We start from the raw sequence: 19,058 nt of genomic DNA, 5'->3' as shown, positions 1-19,058 counted from the left end.
CCAATCCTCAAAGAACTCTCAATGTGCATGGAATACAGGTGTGTACCACTTAACAATGGGGATATGTTCTCCAGTTGTTATGCAATTAGGTCATTAAGTGACAATTCAGTCTAATCTATTGCCTTTGTTGTGTAAACAGACACTCTCTGCCAGATACTAGCTGGCTGCATAGGCTACTGGAGACAGATTGCCTATTCTTTGCATTAAGAGCCTCTCTGTTGTATAAACAGACTCTCTGCTGCAGGCTATGGGAGATGGGATTGCCTCATTAAGAGCATTTTTATTTTGCTTTGACCACCATCATACATGATGTTAAGCAAAAGGTTGTTAAGCAGCTCACACCTATACAAGCATAACACCCTTATTAACAAAGGATTTCACACTTCCAATGCGCTGGTTTACTTTAACTGCTGAATATTTTCTGTCTACCAAAAATTGGGAGAGGGGGAAAAAAAACCACACACATTCCTTGGGTTGATTCTCCAAAAAAAAGGGGGGGGGGGAAATGAGCAACCACAAACAGAGCCTTAAAAGAAGAGGATATTTTTTCTTCCCACAGATTATTTACTCCATTTCTGTAATGGAGACAATCGTTCACATTTTGTGTACAGGAAACCTGGCGCTGACCCATGTTTTAAGGACACATATTAAAACAACCAGAAATGTTTGCTTTTCTTTGTCTTGTCTTTCCTACGTATGCAACACCATACAACCTCTTCAAACTGCTAACTTTTCCAGCTAACCCTGAACACACAGGACTGAGTAAAATCAGTTTTGTAGTAAACCTTTAGCTGATATTCTGCTGTCTAATAGTGCCCTACATGTTCATTACTTGAAGTGAGTCAAACTCAAAAACCAATGTTACTGTCAATCACTTCCCGAAGAAAGTTTTCAAACTGCCAATTCTTTACCTCCCCCAAAGCCATCACTCCCTCCTCCAAAAACAACCTGGAAGGAGGGGCTGTATCTCTTCTTTGTATCTCTCCCCCTTCACACATCAACACTGCAGAATTGCTGTTAGAAGTCTCAGCAGAAGTGTTTTCTTACCACTTTCCTAAGTGAGAATTAATGCAGGGAGCTATAGTAAACTTACAGCAGTTAACATTAGCTGCCACTTTTAGAGTACAGTCAGCAGAAGAGTAAAAAACTCTTTAAACAATTATTCTCCTAGTAAAAATCTTTGCTACAGTACTTTTCAACGGGAAGAGATCTAACAAGATATTATCCCCACAATGCACACAAATTAAATTGCTGTCTCAGATATGTACCAACAACGTAGCAAAAACCAAAAAGGAAGACAAAACCCACCAGTGTAGCTTGAGCTCAAATCTTCTCCAGAGTTCTCAATCAAGTGTTTGTACTACCAGCTCGAGGTTTTGTTTTATGTTAACTTCCAAGTCGTTCTCACATCTGTTCTTCATAAACTGATGACAGGAACACGGAGAAGCACTCTTGTGAAATTCTGTGACAACTCTAATCTGAATCTCAAAAAGACTGAAAATATCCACCAGCTGGCTGTTATAAATTGCACAATTAATGGAAGTCTGCTAAATGCCTTGTCTGACTGGTGCAAACAAATATTCCAGCCGTCAGTCTAAAAACAGACCTGTGGCCTGTTTTATAAGCTCTTGGTCTGTTTCCAGAGTTAAATTATTAGCCCACAAGTCTCCATGCCTAGCAAATCATACTTGGGAACCAAAATCAGGAGATACCCAATGAAATTAAGCACTGAGCAGGTCTGAATACAGAGTGTACACTGTTTCTTTTAGAGTGGTCAAAACGCCAGGATGACTGAAGCTTAATTGTAAAGACAAATCCTCCCTGCCCTCCAGCCCAGCCCCAGCTGACCTGATTCACAGTCTGATGTCATCACAGAGGAGAGCAAAGCATGCAAACGCCACATTCCCTAACAGATCACACACAATCTAGTGAAATTACTTTAGCTGACCCAGCTGCTATGTTATGAGTGCCAGAGGCAACACTGATACAGTATTACAACTCCCAGTTGACCTGGCACATGCAATCTCCGTAGAGCTGAGTATTTGTTGGACACAGCTCAGCCAGCTTCTAGCATGGTTTGCATACATCTGTATGAAAACCACCAAACAAGGTGCATGCACACTTTATCAGCACAGCTACTTCAAGCCAGGCAGGGAAAGCCCCAATCCTTGTACAGCTGGCAGCTGGTCCAAATGGCAAATCAGGGACTGGCAGGGTACAAGTGACACAGGGCCCAATCCTATCCAATTTTCCAGCTCTGGCGCAACTACAATGCAGCCCCATGGTAAGGGAACAAATGTTCCCATACCTTAAGGAGGCCTCTGTGACTGCTGCCCCACTACAAGATGGAACTGTGCCTATAAGATCCAATTGGAAAACTGAATAGGATTGGGCCCGCAGTCCAAATCAGCAACGGGGTTCAAATTCCATCAGATTAGGGTGTAAGTGCTCTTCCCCCTCCCCCAACACACATTCCTGGCTTAGCTGTCCAACACCAAATTAACACAACATCTAACAGCCCAATCCTGTGGTCCGCGCTGCACCTTCACGGCGCGGACCACAGTCACAAACGTGCCATAAGGCCGGACTGCTGAACGGGAAATGGGGGCATGGTCGGAGGCGTGGGGGACGCGTTCTGGGGAGGAGGAGGCCTGGTCGGGGGGAGGCATTCTGGGGAGGGGGAGAGGCGGGTCTGCGGAGTTGCTTGCCCTACCCGAGCACCTTCACTTTAGTGGTGACCAAACAGTCACCACTAAAGTGAGTAGTCCCATTGGGAGACTGCTTCCCTTACTCGGGGGAAGGGGACAAACATCCCTTGTGCAGGAGGCTCTGGATCAGGCAGGATCCCTTAGTGGAGCTGCTGGGTCCCGCAGCTCTGGGCAGCTCAGGATTGGGCTGCCCATCCATCATCTGAGCACAACCTAATGGCCCAATCCTACCTGGCCGCTACACTGAGAGTGCAGGGCTACGATGAGTTGGCCACTGAATGCAACCCCCTGCCCTGGTGGAGAAGACAATAGATTGGAGCGAGACTTACCTTGCATCTTGGTTGCCTCATATCCAGAGCTACACTTGCTCCGTTGCTGGTGTAGCACTGGAGAGCCACTAGGGGCTTGTGGGGCTCAGGAAGGGGGTTTGAGATCTGGCATCCACCAACTCTACCTCAACCCACCCTACTCTCTGACCCTTTCCTGCCACGCTGTTGGTGGAGTTGTACCAGCAGGTGATTTGCACCCCGTTGCTTGTGGGATGAGGCTTTCCATCTGCTACACTGGTATCAGCACAGCTGCTAATAAAGGAGGGGCTTCCATAAGAGGAAGCCTTTAAAAACTCCTCTCTGGAGACAGCAAAACTACACTTCAGTCTTTCCTTGAGGAACCCAAGACTGCTTGGGGGGGGGGGCAGCTTGGTGCACAGGTGTCTGGCTACTTTCTGAGTGTGGAAAGTACCTCTTACAAATTATCTTGATGCCCTTACAACAAGCCTATAAGATCAATACTATCCTCATATTGCAGCTAAGAGGATGTGGCTTGGCAAAAGCCACTGAGGGCAGTGGCACAGCTAAGGGGGTGCAGGGGGTAGCAGCTGCACTGGACAACAAGCTTTAGGAGGGCAACAAGCTGATCTTGACACTAGTGACCAAATTGTGAAAAAATTGGTATGTACTAATAATACCATCATGTTATATATCATTGTAAAGGTAATTTAATGCAGAATGCAATGAAACAAACCTCATTGGAATATCGGTATTCTATCAAAAGTTATAGCCAATTAACAAGAAAATGAAAACACAACTGCCTTATGGAACAGAAAGTGGATTTTCTTAAAACTGACCTCTGAGACTGATCGTCCTGAAAGCTAATGAGATGTTATTATATACAGCATGGAATGAATAAGGTGTTAATTTGAGTTTGCTCTCATTTCCATGTATCATAATACAGTTACATGCTAACTGGGTAAAGAGGCACTTTTTTCCAGGAGTGCTCATCTTATATGTAGTAGGGGGAGAATAACTGTCCCTCTTCAGCCCGGCACAGTGTCTCTAACTCAGTGATTTTCAACCTTTTCCATCTCAGGGCACACTGACAAGACACTAAAATGGTCAAGGCACACCATCAGGTTTTAGACAATTGACAAGGCACAGCATGCTGTCAGTGGGGGAGGGGGGAGAGGCTCACATCTCCCATTGGCCCTACTAATAAATGATTTCCCCCCAAATTTCTGTGGCACACCTGTGGACCACTTGCAGCACACCAGTGTGCCATGGTACAGTGGTTGAAAATGGCTGCTCTAACCAATAAGGGGCACACTTTAATTTACTTAATTACATTTTATTTTGTTGTGGGGTGGCTACAAAATCTTCTTTGACCCCAGATGGCAGGTAGTTGCATTATGCCACTTACTGGGGGGTGGCGGCAGGACAAGTAGGTGGTGAGCTTCTGGGGGGAGGAGGCTGGTTTTCCCTCAATTTTCAATTTTTTAAAAGCCCGGGTGTGACATCACTTCCGGGGCATCATTTTGAGCTTGGCACCGGGCTACACGATCATTAGCTACGCCACTGACTGAGGGCACAATCCTAACCAGGTCTACTCAGAAGTAAGTCCTATTGCATTCAGTGGGACTTACTCCCAGGAAAGTGAGGTTAGGATTGCAGCCTGAATGTGTTCGTGGCAAGGCAAACTGCAGAAATCTTGAGAATCACCTCAGCCTCTGAGCTACTACATTATACCAGCTCCATGCTTATATACAGCACTATATGACCCAGCTACACTCTCAGTGATTCTCACCTAACCACATGAGCTAGTGATATATGGATGCTCTGTCTTTAATGCTTGATGGGCGAGTCTGAATTAGACATGCACACTTATCTGTGACAGTGAGTTAGGAACATGCCTCTTGGTTAAATGTACATTGTTGAATTCTAAATGTTATAATTAAAAAGCTGCACTACTTATTAAATCCTGAACAATATTCTGAAGATAGCTTTACACCAACATATATACATATACATGGTTGCCTTGGAAAAAAAATTCCCTGCACATCCTGAACATTAACAAAGAGCAGAGGTTTCTTTTTGGGGCTGTTCACTCATCCTTGACAGCAGAGATAACTTCAGAGCTGGGGTGTCCCTTTATACTGATAAGGCTGTCATTTCTCGTACCCTCCAGCACTCTGGCTTCACATATCTGGAAGACATCAAACTACAGATGTTAAGGATGATCAGAAGTTCACCCTCAGTTCATCTGTCTTTTAAATTTACATAGCCAGAAAGAATGAATCTGTCATGTTGGATTATAAGAGTCACTCCATGATGCGACATGGAGCTTAGAGATAACAGCAACTGATTCAATAAAGGGGTGTAAGGGTGATAGATGGGGTTGGAGGGCTTGCTTGACTGCCCTCTGAGAAAGATGGTAATGGCAGCAGCTTTGAGGAAGAATCTTCCTCCCAACTCTTTGAGAGCTGGTCTAGCAAACAGACTAAGACCCTGCTCTGCAAATCAGAACTCCCCTGGTTTGAATCTTGGCTTTCCCAAGAACTCACTAAATTCTTTGTCATAAACTCACTTACAGCCCAATCCTAACCTGCGCTGGAACAGGCAGGTCAACTGGCCTGCATCATATCCAGTGCAGGATTGGAGGTAGCTGTAGCACAACCTGGGATAAGGGAATATTTTTCCTCTTATCCTAAGCAATGCCCCAGCCACTGCAATGGGGCTACTCAGATCTCTGCCAGCTAAACTACTGGCACAGATCTAAACAGCCCAGTGTAAGGCTAGGCTGCTTGAGAAGGGATTAGGATTTGGCCTGAGTGTCAGAGGCTGGTCCCACCCTCTTCCTGGGCCCAGCCTGCCCACCACCATCCCTCCCCAGAAACTGAAACACCTCCAAAATGCCCTACCTAGCCCTCTCCAAACTCCTGCACTGGTGGCCCGCCAGCAGTGCAAAAAAAGCAGTGTACTGGTACAGGACCAGATCCAGCATGGGGAGGCTAGTGTGCAACCTTGCGGTGGCCTCCCCAACTCCTGCGGTGGTGTAAATGTGCTTTATGGCACATTTGCAATATCTGGAAGCTGGCACAAGGGACTTGCTCCAGTTTAAGAGCAACTCAGGATTGCACTCTTACTTAGACAAACCACTTGGGCTCAGCTGCCATGTTGAGATAACAGACATACCTTATAGGGCTGTTGTACAAACTACATCAAAACAACAAACATGAGGTGCTTTACACACTTATAAAGGAATGGACGTAAAGGGTAGGAGGTGTGGCCTGTAAGCTGAGCTGTCACCTTGCCTGCAAAAGCTAAGCAGGATCAGTAGCTTTGATGGGAGAACGAAGACACAGTCTGTGTGGAGGAGAGGAGTGTGAAGGAGTCAGGTGGTGAAAAAAACAGGCAACGACCTTGAGAAGCTGGTCTGAAGCTTGGTCTGCAGCTGCCTGTGAGATAATGAAGGGAAACTCCTGGAGAAATGGAGTTTCTGCAATATTGTCTCATAGAATAATAATTGTAAAATACCATTAAAAATGGATTTATGTTCAGTCTGCCTATGAAAACCACCATGAGTCTATTGAAAAAGGTGGTATATAATTATAATAAATAAACCACTATCCACCTTGGATTATTAAGGGCTCAGGTATTGCCATCTTGCTGAGATTTCAAAATACGCATGTTGCACATGGGCCTGTTGCTCAGTGGTAGAGCGCAGATCTTGCATGCTGACGGTCCCAGATTCAATCCCAGCATTTCCAATCATGGTCGGGAAAGACTTATCCTGTTTGAAACCTGGACCACAACTGTCAGTCAGTGCCAATCATACAGAGCTGGGTAGAATAGTCTGACTGATACAAGGCAACTTCATCTGTTCTTTTCAGCCTACAAATTATAAACCTGATGAGCATTCAAAAATGTACTGACAACAGAGCCAGGAAACTGTTTATCCATGTCTTGAGAACTCAATTCAGTTTAGGTAAAAAAAAAAAAATAGGGACGATATCTTCAATGGCATTAGAAGGGCATTTTGGCTCCAATTGTTCCTAGAGAGATTTTGCATTTTTCCCTCCAGCTCGTGGCAGAAGATGAAATTCAGTGATTCACTGCATGATGTGATGATTCGACTGGCTGAGATAAACTAGGATCAAAGGCAAGCCTACTTCTCAGAATACAGTAGAAGGTCAGCTAGGAGTTCCTAGAAAGGCTTAATTCTATGCATCTTATATGTGTGCCATAAAATGTCTTATACACATTGGAGATGGGCCTGTAGCTCAGTGATAAATTAACTCCTTTGTGCACAGAAGGTGCCAGGTTCAATTCCTGGCATCTCCAGGTATACCTAGGAAAGACCCATATCTGAAACCCAAGAGAGTTGCTCCCAGTAACTGTTGACAATATTGAGCTATATGGACCAGATGCCCTAATTCTCTAAAAAGCAGCTTTATACGTACATTAAGTGAATGTATAAAAGTAAGTTATTTTTATACTGTGCTTCCTCCAAGGAGCTCAGGGTGGTGTTTGTACTTCCTTCCCTCCTTTTGTCTTCATAACAGTCCTGTGGGTTTGAGAGACAGTGGTCATACAGGAAGCTTAGCTGAGCATAGACTTGAATTTCACTTCTATCTCTGCCTGCCTGCCTGCTCTTCCTCCTCCTTCCATTTCCTGAACTGGAAAAGAACGAGGGAAACAGAAAGGAACAGGAAATGTGGAGAGTGTTGAACTAGAACATTGGCGAATGGAAGGAGCAGAGGCTGGCATATCATCAAATAAGGGGGGCGCCATTTGGCATGCAGTCTCAGGTGTCAGGAGGTCTTGGGCTGGCTCTGGGAGAAAGAGCCACCTGGGTAGGAGAGAGCATACTGGAAGGAACCTTGCAAAGAGCTCCCTTAAACCCAGAGCCCACCATGGAGCTCATTTCACTTTGAATGCATGTCCAGTTAAAATGTGACCGTCACTTTCTATCACACATGAACACCGTGCATAATTTATATAAGTTCGCTTTTTTATAAATGTGCATATTTAAGAATAGAAATCTGTCCAGGTTTGTAGTTGTGTTGTTGCTTTTAAATGGCTGGACAGTTGGTAAATAGAATTGCAGCCAGGACATTCTGCAACTAGCCTTATCAGATTTTTCCCCTTAGCTCAACCATCATGCTTGCCAATATAAGTGTTCAAGTATCAGCTGTAGTAGCAGTAGTGTAAGTTTTAAATGGCCGAGAGAATGGTCTAGTTCCACTGGTAATTACCTCAGAACAGACACTGCAAGTCCCAGAATGGGAGGTCAACTTGGGAGCCATATGTAAGATGTGCTAAATTCTTTGGAAGGACGGGTAAGTTAATTTTTTAAAAAGAAAGGGCCTAACTCTATTATTTAAACAAATGCTGAAATCAACAATAGTTAGAAGTCTTCAGGGGAAAATGGCAACTCTAGTAATAAAAATGAATACAAGTAGGCAAGGAAGACCATTCTGATCTTCCACAATCCTCTGAATTTCCATCCTAAGTAGTATCTGACATAGGGCACAATCCTAATCCACTTCCCAGCACCGATGTAAGGACAATGCAGCTCCTAGGTAAGAAAACAAACATTCCCTAACTTTGAGGAGGCCTCTGTGAATGCCCCCCAACCGCAGGATGCTGCACACATCCCATTGGCACAGCTATGCCAGTGCTGGAAAGTGGGTTAGGATGTGGGCCATAATCATATTACACAACATACACAAATGTATATTCAAACAGAGAAAAAAGTTTCTGGAAAAATGGCAATATTTTTCTGAAAGATCTTGTCTGGTGGAAATTCAACAGGTGAAGTTTCATCCATCTGCTGGAAAGTTGCAGCTGTTAAATTTCAGCCTGCAAAACAGCTAGCCCTGCTAGAGTAAGAGAAATCTGCTTATCTGGGGCCTCACCTGAGATTTTGCAGGTCTGAGCACAGAGAGTCTAGGTTCAAACTCCCTCAGGAAATTTACTCCTCCCCCCCCCCCCCCCCGCAAGAGACTGGAAGAATTTTGCAATAAAATGAGAGACAAAGCAAGATGCTGGAGTTGCTAATTATACACCTTGCAGCACTGCAGGGAGCAATTTATCTCTTGTATCTTTATTTGCTCTCTTTGAAAATGGGGCTTTATAAGCTATAAAGATCAACTGAGATTTAGGTGTTGAATGACTGAGTGTCTAATGCCAGCTCTGAAATGATAGCGTAGGTGCTACTGTGATTGATATCATTATGGGAATACCTATTTTATAAGATTACTGTATCTTATTGAGCATTTCATGTTTACAGTATATATACTATTTAATATATACCAATAGTATACAGGAGTATATGGGTATACCCTCTCTCTCTCTCTCTCTCTCTCTCTCTCTCTCTCTCTCTCATACATACATAAATATATATTTATTTATTACACGCACAAACACCCCAATGAACTTCATCATTTTATCCAGAGGTCCAAATCGGCTTTGTAACATTAGGAAATTTGAAAAAAAAGAAAACATCTTGGTTTCAAAACTTCACTGTACTTTAGCACCCAGATCTCCCACTCTGTAACCCAACAAATGCTTCATTATCTCAGCCAGGTCAAGAATTCTCACATGCTGAACACACAATATTTATAACTGGAAATAAATCATAGTACACCAGAGCACCAGTTCAACATGTTTCTGGAGCATTAATTTTCACAGCATGCCAACTCTTAGATTTTCTAAAAGATTGAGGAGAGTTTGTTGTCTTTTACCTCACCCCTCCTGGTCTATCTTTGTTGTATTGTTCACTGTTAGTATATTTTGAATATACTTATATTTTGAATACACTTCAAATATATTTTAAATAAAATATATTTTTCATTTAGCACACGATGCCAAATAACTCATGACTCTGCTTCTTTGAAAGTTCAGGCTTGTTCAATAGTTTTGTGCCAGTAACCTTATTCTGTCGCTTTCTCCATCTCCATCTCCAGCTCTTTTCCCTCTAGGATGACCTCACTCTCGTTTTTTGAGGTACGAACAGAGGAATCTTCAGAAGCGTGTTACTGAATACCAAACAGCTGCCCTTTCAAAGGTTAAGACTTCCTTCCAAGCAGAAAAAGAAAAATTCCTTGCTCTGAACCCAAACTGCATCTTTTAACTTCCTGCCAGCAATTCTGAATAAGGACTTTTCTGTAATCCCAGGATACATTTTTGAAAAAGAAGACCTGATGGCATATAGTTAGAAGCATACTTACAGGCTCCCCATCATGTTTCTTCCTCAGGCAGTCTCTCTGAAGAGGGGAAGAAACTGCTCCCTGCAGTACTCAGACAATTGGACCCATTATAATCCTCAGGAGGCTGAATTAAAGGGTGGCATTACAAAAACATAAACAGCTTGTCAGCACACAACCAAAAAGGCTGGACGGCTGTATCAGGGGACAATGCCAGCCAATGGCCAGCCTCTGGAGTGTCTGTTTGGTTAAGATATTGTATTTCATTCTTAAGAGAAGGGGGGGAGGAGACAGAAATGCTGTCATGAAAGAACTGTGCTGCAGTATTCACAGCTGAATATGGGGAAACATGCTTAGAACAGGGAAAAACGTAAATCAATATGTCACTCCAAGATCAGGACAGATCTGCTGTGCATACTATGAAAACAAGAAGCAGCCATCTAACATTTACCTTTTGGTCCTGCTTTAATGTATTAAAAAAAAAAATAGGTATCAGGTACAAAACTATGGACGGTTGTCTTCAGGTGCATTCCTCCCTTATAATCTTCATATGAGCTTTCTACAAATTGCTTTTCTAATGCAATAAGTGTAATGGCTAAGGGCGCAATCCTAACCCCTTATGTCAGTGCTTTCCAGCACTGACACAGCGGTGCCAATGGGACATGCGCTGCATCCTGCAATTGGGTGTCACTCACAGAGGACTCCTCAAAGTAAGGGAATGTTTGTTCCCTTAACTCAGAGCTGCATTGTCCTTATGTCCATGCTGGAAAGCATGAACATAAGGGGTTAGGATTGCGTACTTATTTAGGATTGCCCTAAAAGAATGAACTGTATCCACTGGTTCAAATGCCACTGAATCACAAGGTGGCCTTAGGCAAGTCACATTCTGCTACTCAGTCCCCTCTCTGCAATATGATAATAATACCAATCTACCCAGCAAGGCCATTGTGATGATTACCTGATAGAACACTGCATAACATAGTGCAACCTTATGCATGTTTACTCAGAATTAAGGCCCATTGAATTCAATGTATCTTACTCCCGGGTAAGCATATAGGATTACAGCCTATTTCATCATTTGTGTCATCATGATAGTTTCCCATCTGTAGTCAAATTATCTCCCCTCAAGGGTGTCAACTTTTATTTCTGGAAGGGCTCATAGGCCTTTAATACCAATGTAAGCAGAAATCTTGCAGGTTCAGCTTTTTCCAGCATACTCTATATTTATTTTTAGAGCAACAATGATGCTTGCTTGAAAAAAGCTGCATACAGTTTTGTGATAATATTATATTTAGTTTTATGATCCTGGAGGACAATAGATGCCACATTAAAATGCTGGTCTAATCAATCCAGCTTACAGATGTCATTGAAGTGGGTGGGTATTTTCAGGACGATCATGTTCAGGTTTTCCACATGCCTGCCCTCATCTGTTTCCTTTCATAAAAGCCTTGCCTTCAGGTTGACCTTGCATTTTTAATCCCAGCAGGCTACAGAATGGCAGCAGGATATAGTGATAAGGGCTGCTTGTCAGGATGAAGGAGCTATCTGAACCAACTGCTATCATCAAGCTGACTGTTACATTTACAATGCATCCATGATTTAACCTGAATCTTTCCTGCAACACAGTAAAACTATTGCCTTTGACTTATAAGGTATTAGGGGGATTATTGTATTAACTCAAGGCTGCAATCCCTCACATATTTATCTAAGAATAAAATCACTGAACACAGTGGAACTTATTTCTGAATAAATGAGTATAAGATTACAGTGTAAATAAAAGCATACTTCTGTGGCTGGAGCAGAGAAATGAGAGTTACTGCCCAATTCTAACACATGCTGGAACAGGCAGGACACCTGGCCTGCCCTGTAACCAGCACGGGTTTGGGGCTGGCTGCCGTTCAGCACAGGACAAGGGGAACTGATTCCCCTTACCCTGGGTAATGCGGCAGCAGCCCCAGTGAGGCTACTCGGATCTGTGCCACCTAAAGAAGTGGCACAGATCTGAGTAACCTGGCGCTGCACCGGTTTGCCCAGGAGTGAGATTAGGATCCGGCCTAAGTGCCCCTGCTCCCGCCTGACTCGGCTGGTGTGTACTCACTGTTCTGCTGGTGCAATGGCACTGGCTTTGGCCACTGGCACATTTGGGACACCTCCAGGCCAGTGCAAGGGACTTACACTGGCCCAAGAGCAACTCTAAATTGTGCCCGTATTTAATTAAGAATATAAATGGTTTGGTGCTATTCTGTTGATGTGGTGTATTTCAGGCTGCATATTTACACAAGAGAAAGTTCCACCAAATGCAGTGATAGCCTACATCCAAGTAACCATGTGGGTTGGATTTCCCATGTACAACATTCAGTACAGTACTGCTTCTTAAAGTGTCCGTGTAGCACTATTATAATCCAGGACTGAAGATGTACTAAGATAACACAATACAGTTATTGGTATAAACGTTTATTGAAAAGGTTAAAGGAAGTCTTTGAGATGTATCAATCAGTAATTGTATAAAGATCCTATAGCACAGTTTGTCCTGAATGTTAGTTGGTTGTAGTAGCTTATGGTTGATGTATAGTGCTATGGAATCAGGGCTATAAATAATAAATAATAATAAACTTTATTTTTATCCCACCCTTCTCCCCAAAGGGACCCAGGGCGGCTATAAGCTTTAAAGACTAAAAAAAGTATTGAAACCGACTTTCATGGACTGCAGCCCACTTCATCAAATGCACAAGTGTTATCCTCAGGTGGAAGAGGTTTGTGCCATCATGGAGTCTCTCAGTAGTATCCAAAAAGTCAGTGTGCTGTGATGACTGGTCTGGGCCCAGGTTGATGATCACTGAAAGCTCTTGAAATCCTGGTGGAAATTTTCAAGAGTTTCCTTTCCTACAAAAGGTGTTCATTAACGTAGCTAAAATATGTTTAGGAAGACTGTGCTGTCATCAGTTCCTGATGTTGTGAATGGTTACTGTCACTGTGTTTATCTTATATATATATTGAAGCATTACATAGAATAATTAGAATTATCACAGATTGTGCCTCTTGCATTTCATGGACATCTAATCCACTGTTTATAATTTTTTCTCTTCATCATGTTGTTGGCAACCTTCAGTCTCAAAAGACTATGGTATCGTGCTCTGAATGGTGGTTCTGGAACAGCGTCTAGTGTGGCTGAAAAGGCCGATTCGGGAGTGACAGTCCCTTCCACAACGGGAGCAAGTGTAGTCTGTCCCTGGTCTGTCTCCCTGGCTATGGGCCTTCCTTCTTTGCCTCTTTGCCTCAGTCTGTTGGCCAAGTGTCTCTTCAAACATGTGTATATACATGCTTCAAACATGTGTATATGTCTCTTCAAACATGTGCATTTCTCTTCTATACATGTGTATTCATGCAGGCACCCCAAGTCAGAATAAGTCTGCATTTGATGAAGTCATCTCTAGCCCATGAAAATGGGTAAGTCCTTAAAGTGCTACAAAATTCTTGTTATTTTGCAGCAAACTAATAAGACTACTCTTCAGGAAGCTTTGGAAACTGACAACATATAGTTTGTTTTATCCACACAGCTTTATAAAGACAAGGATGTAACACACACACCATCCTCTGTGTTCTTGCTAAACGTGCAACTTACAAAGTGTACATCACAGAGGAGTCTAGTGATCAATTTCAAGTCAGAGATCATCAGCAGTTCAGGAAGTAATTTCACATAGGCTTATGTGAGCATAAACAGAAGAGGCATGATGCATGGGCTAAATGTGTCCAGCCAGACTAGGAGAATCCTGTTTTATCTGTTTGCCTTCTCTTATTCCAGCCTGCTCACCCTCATTCAGATCCAGATCACAGCTGCATATAAACACTGATTATGGAAAATACATCAGCAGGACTATATTCCAAGATATCATTCCATCTGCTACTGGGTGTTCCACTTGATTACAATCGCCACTTTGAAAGCAAGCAGTATCCATGGGGAAAAAATGGGGGCACTGAGTGGAAATAAAGAGACTCTACTGTGTCTGGATCTCGCTGAAAGAACCACTGCTCGGCTTGTCTAAGGACCTGCAATTGTTAACTAGAACAATAAAATCTTTCAGCATATCTTCTGCAAAATGTCATCTGAAGTTTCTGGTACCATCCACGTGCCATTTGTGCTCCATTTCCATTCTTCTCAGTTGAAATGGTATTACTGCAGTGATTGTTGACACATACAAGCAAGTCAATGTCATCACAATGTCTGCGCATAAGTGTGTTCCATACTCAGTAAACAAAGCACAAAGCAACAACCCCAATACATTCCAAAAGTCCACTTCATAATTCTTTCTTAATCGTAGTCAATGCCTTGGAAAATATTTGGTTCTTCTATGTAAGAATATTTAATAGTGCATTTTGGAGCCTTAAATCAGCTAGAATAGTCAGTGGTGGTTTGGACTTTTGGGAGGTCTTGTGAATGTGAAGAGACTGGGGAACTGGGCAGGGCGGAGTTTAAATAAAAACACTCTAACCCTATGCAGGCACTCTAGTACATGTACAACATGTGTGGTAGGCCAGCAAGCCCCATCCCAGCATGTTTCCTATCCTCCACAAGTACAGAGTTCTTTTAGGCACTCAGGATTGCAAATCACAGTGGTATTCTCTCCCTAAGTACAGCGTTCTCACTGCAGATAAACACCATAATCATGGGAAGGTGTAGATAAGGCAGCTGACCCCCAACATGTTCTAAAACACACATACTATAACATCTGCAATCTGTCCAGGGCCACACTGTTCGTAACTGGCCTCATAGGAAACCAGCAAAGCAGCTGAATCTGCACCATACACAAAGAGAGAACAAAAGATAGCCAGGTCTGACGTTACAAAAAGGGCTATCATGTGAAATACGGAAAAACCAACATGCAACTTTTGGAAACATAGAGACCAAAAGTGACCTCACCCTACTTTCTTTGTGTTGACATTTTTTGGAGGAGAAGCAAGCTCACATGATCAATTAGATACAACTATTTATCTCATGTCAAGGTCAGCACTAAACTGGACTTCTACCAGCATCCCAGTAATTACATTGCAAATAATTGCTTTCCCCCCATCAATAATTATTGATTCCTAAGTACCATATTTCATGGCTAAGGAGGCCCATGCCATAGTGTTCACAATCAGCCCTACACAAAGAAGCCTTGCTCATTCTTCAGCTTCAAAATTGCCTTTTCATCAGTTTGACATTCATTCATAGACTAAAAAGATGCATTGCTTGCACGACTTCCAACTACAACAAAAATGTGCAGTTGGTTGGAAGCGAATGACCCTGAGCACATCACCAAGTAAGGAAAGAACTGGGAAACAAGGAAGGAAATTTCTGCTGGAAAAGGAAGTGATGTTTATGAACACCAAGCAGAATTTTGCTGACAGTTCAAGACTACATTACACCAGGGGCACGTTGGGGTCAATCCATATTGAGCACTGGTCGATTTAACTCCTTAACCAGTTTTAAGCCTCATTGCTCTGCCTTTCCTACTGCCTGAGCAATAACCAATTACTAATTTAAACTTTATCTGTAGGCTAAAGAACCATCACCAATCCATGGCCACCTACCGCTCTGCAATTTTCACCATGGCGAGGGGCTTGGAATGTCAGGACTCAAACATTCTCCTCCATGACACAAGCCAATAAACAGTGCCTACTTTTCCTTTCTTGCCATTTCCCAGTGGACTTTGTATCCATATTAATGAGCAAGTTACATTCATGGTGCACATGCATTAGATCCTATCTTTTGCCCATGACTCTTGCGACGAGGCAACCATGCCACGAATGGAGAGGCGATCATAGAGTATGTGGGTAGTGAGAAGTACAGAGGCAATCCTGAGACTGCAGCAGGATTGGCTGGTGTTTCTATGGCAATCTGAGGTGGGATGAAAGAATCCTGTCATGTCAGAGCTTGACAATTGACACTAATCAGGGCTTGGTGGGATGGGTGGAGAAGAGGTGTTAAGAGCTTCAGGTAAGGGAGGTGATGACTGCTATTTTATTTTTACCAGTTGCCTCATCAGATTTTAAAAGCAAGGAAACTGGATCTGAATCAAGAGGCTGGTGATTTGGCAGTTAGAAATGTATTATTCTGTGTTATTCTGATCATTCTCTCCCCAATGTGTCTCCAGCACTCCAATTCTATTCCAAAGGTACATCAGTGCATTTCCGCATATGATGGTGTAAAAACAGCCCCACTGGCACAAAGGTCCACCTGCAAGACACATCATGGATGCTAGCGAAATGCCAGGAAAGTGCTATGCTGACATAGCTCATATGTCACAGATAGCTGTGCAACTCCACCAGTGGAGTGGTCAAAACAGGGAGGAGACTGGGATATGACATGGATGGGACAAGGAGGAGTCAATGCACAATCTCTTGTCCCTCACCACAAGTTTGGCAAGATATTGTGTTAACAATTGTCTTCTCTGAATTCTTATTCCAGGGACTCTGCCCCTGGAGAGTCACCCAAGTGGAATCTCTACTTCATCACCCCAACAGGGGAAGGACAATGCATTCCACACAGGTAAGCAAGGGGGGGATTCTATGCCACAAAGTATTGATGCAGCATCTCGGTCTCATGGACCCCTGTCTCCGCACCCCTCAAGTTTACCACATGTGCGTTTGCCCAACCATCCTTTCCCTTTGCTACAGCTAAGAGCTGGAGTGTCTGCTCCCTTTTGGCGAATGCCATGGACCCCAACCATTGATACTGCTGGTCAAACACTCATCCAAATCCCTTTTGTTTGCCCCACTGCCACAAAAGGCTAAACAGGGATCCTCTGCAGAGTTCCATGGCAAACTTGCCCCCCCCCCAAAGATAATGTTCAACTATGCTTGCCCCCAACATGGTATAACTACATGTTATAACTACATGGTACTGGTAGCACCACCCTGCCTCACAAATACCAAGTATGCACCTGAAGCCAGAGAATACGTGCAACTGATGCCACTGTCTCATGTTCTTGTTACTGTGTCTCTGTTTCTGCGTGATCTCCACAGAGAGCTGCCCCACATTTGAAGACATCATGCAAATCCCAAGAGAAACCTACAGCCTGCCTGAAGTGTGAACCCAGTTGCTACTTGGCAAAGTTGCTGACCTACTCAATTCAGTCAGGCCCCTGTGGCTTTGCAAACTTCATGGCGGACAGTGAATCACCTGGTGTGGCCAGGCCTCACAGGCACTTGCTGCTTGGCTGTTTGTTGGATAACTTGCAACTTGCTCAAACCTGTTTCGCCCAGCTCTCAGTCAGTCCTTTGTACAATGCACCACCAGCACCCTGATTTGCCGGCATGGTGTTGAGATTCCCTTGAGATTTGTCTCAGTTCCTCCATTGGTATTAGGGGTCCTTCCAGCTGAGGCAGGGGTGCCCAAACCTCGGCCCTGGGGCCACTTGCAGCCCTCGAGGATTCCCAATCCAGCCCTCAGGGAGCCCCCAGTCTCCAATGAACCTCTGGCCCTCCAGAGACTTGCTGGAGCCCATGCTGGCCTGATGCAACTGCCTTCAACATGATGGCCAATTGTTCGACCTCTCACATGAGCTGTGGGATGAGGGCTCCCTCCACTGCTTGCTTTTCACATCTGTGATGCAGCAGTGGCAGCAAAGGAAAGGCTGGCCTTGCTCTGTTCAAGGACTTTTATAGGCCTTGAGCTATTGCAAGACCTTCATTCATTCATATGCTCCATCTCTAATATATTCATTTATATAAATGTATTCAAATTTATATTAATTCTTTTTTTCCCCGGCCCCCAACACAGTGTCAGAGAGATGATGTGGCCCTCCTGCCTAAAACTTTGGACACCCCTGAGCTGAGGGATGCCTCACAGGGACTCAAACCCTTGTCATGGAGAGACTTGTGTTTGTGTTCACGTGGCTGGCTCTTCCAAGGGAGCTATCTTTCTACCCTGTCAAAAAGGGTGTCTGTTTCTATCTGTTCAAAAAGGTATTCCTTGAATGTATGTATTTATGAGGGAGGGATAAGGGGACTTGAACCCAGGTTGCAGGGATTCTTAGCTGGACTTTGCATTAGCTCTCTTACCACTGACACCACTGTAGCTCCTATAGGAAAGACTGCTGCAGCATGTATGTCCATATGTCCATCTTCCCACCTTTGAGAGCTCTCTCATGGGTTTCTTGAGAGATTGCCATGCTCATTCCTAGTAGTGGGTAGAGATAGCATCTCCCAGCAGCCACTCATTTGCTCTGTGCCTGCCCCCTGCTCTATTTACCCTGGTGGCACTTCTCGATATTTGATTTTCTCTGTAAACCGCTTTGTGAACTTTTTGTTGAAAAGCGGTATATAAATACTGTTGTTGTTGGTTGCCAACATTGGGGCTGAGTGGATGCAGTGATTGGCTACTTGGCCATCACACTAATGATGAGCTCCACAAATGACCACGGCGTTTCCATGGCTGCTGGGGGCATTAATGGGAAGGACTATGCCAGCATTACTGAGAGAAATGCATAAGAACATAAGAGGAGGCCACTGGATCAGGCCAAAGGCCCATCTAATCCAGCTTCCTGTATCTCACAGTGGCCTACCAGCTGCCTCGAAGAGAACACAACAAGATACCTCATCCTGGTGCCACTCCCTTGTATCTGGCATTCTGAGGAAGCCTACTTCATGTACTAGCATGGTGTTGCCTGGGCAGGCTCAGGATATGACTGACGTCGCTCTGACCTTCAAATAGGTCTGAGCAAGCTGATTGAAACTGTTTTATCGACAAAGCAGCTGCTGTCAGGGTATACAGTATTTAGATTTTTAGTTTACAGTCAGTGATCAGAGATAATTACTGATTTTATATATTCACTGTGATGTGTCACACATTCATTTCAAAATATCACATTTCAATTTAATGAAAT

The 19,058-nt window shown here is 43.7% G+C and overlaps 1 protein-coding gene and 1 long non-coding RNA gene across 2 annotated transcripts in view; one reads left to right on the top strand and one right to left on the bottom strand.

Moving 5' to 3' along the window:
• TRIM2 (tripartite motif containing 2) overlaps positions 1-1,393 on the bottom strand; it is a 45,045-nt gene extending 43,652 nt beyond the window's left edge. Inside the window, exon 1 of the mRNA XM_066632888.1 lies at positions 1,309-1,393. The gene's annotated coding sequence lies outside the window, so the exon portion shown is untranslated. The remainder of the gene's footprint in view (positions 1-1,308) is intronic.
• Positions 1,394-12,794: 11,401 nt separating this feature from the next.
• On the top strand, positions 12,795-17,429 carry LOC136655358 (uncharacterized). Its single transcript, XR_010794650.1, has 3 exons — positions 12,795-13,638; positions 16,640-16,720; positions 17,197-17,429. It is a non-coding gene; the product is annotated as an uncharacterized lncRNA (long non-coding RNA).
• Positions 17,430-19,058: the final 1,629 nt, after the last annotated feature.

The sequence above is a fragment of the Tiliqua scincoides genome, chromosome 6 (assembly GCF_035046505.1).
Source record: "Tiliqua scincoides isolate rTilSci1 chromosome 6, rTilSci1.hap2, whole genome shotgun sequence".
Classification (NCBI taxonomy): Eukaryota; Metazoa; Chordata; class Lepidosauria; order Squamata; family Scincidae; genus Tiliqua; species Tiliqua scincoides.
This window is presented reverse-complemented; position numbering and strand designations above follow the sequence as displayed.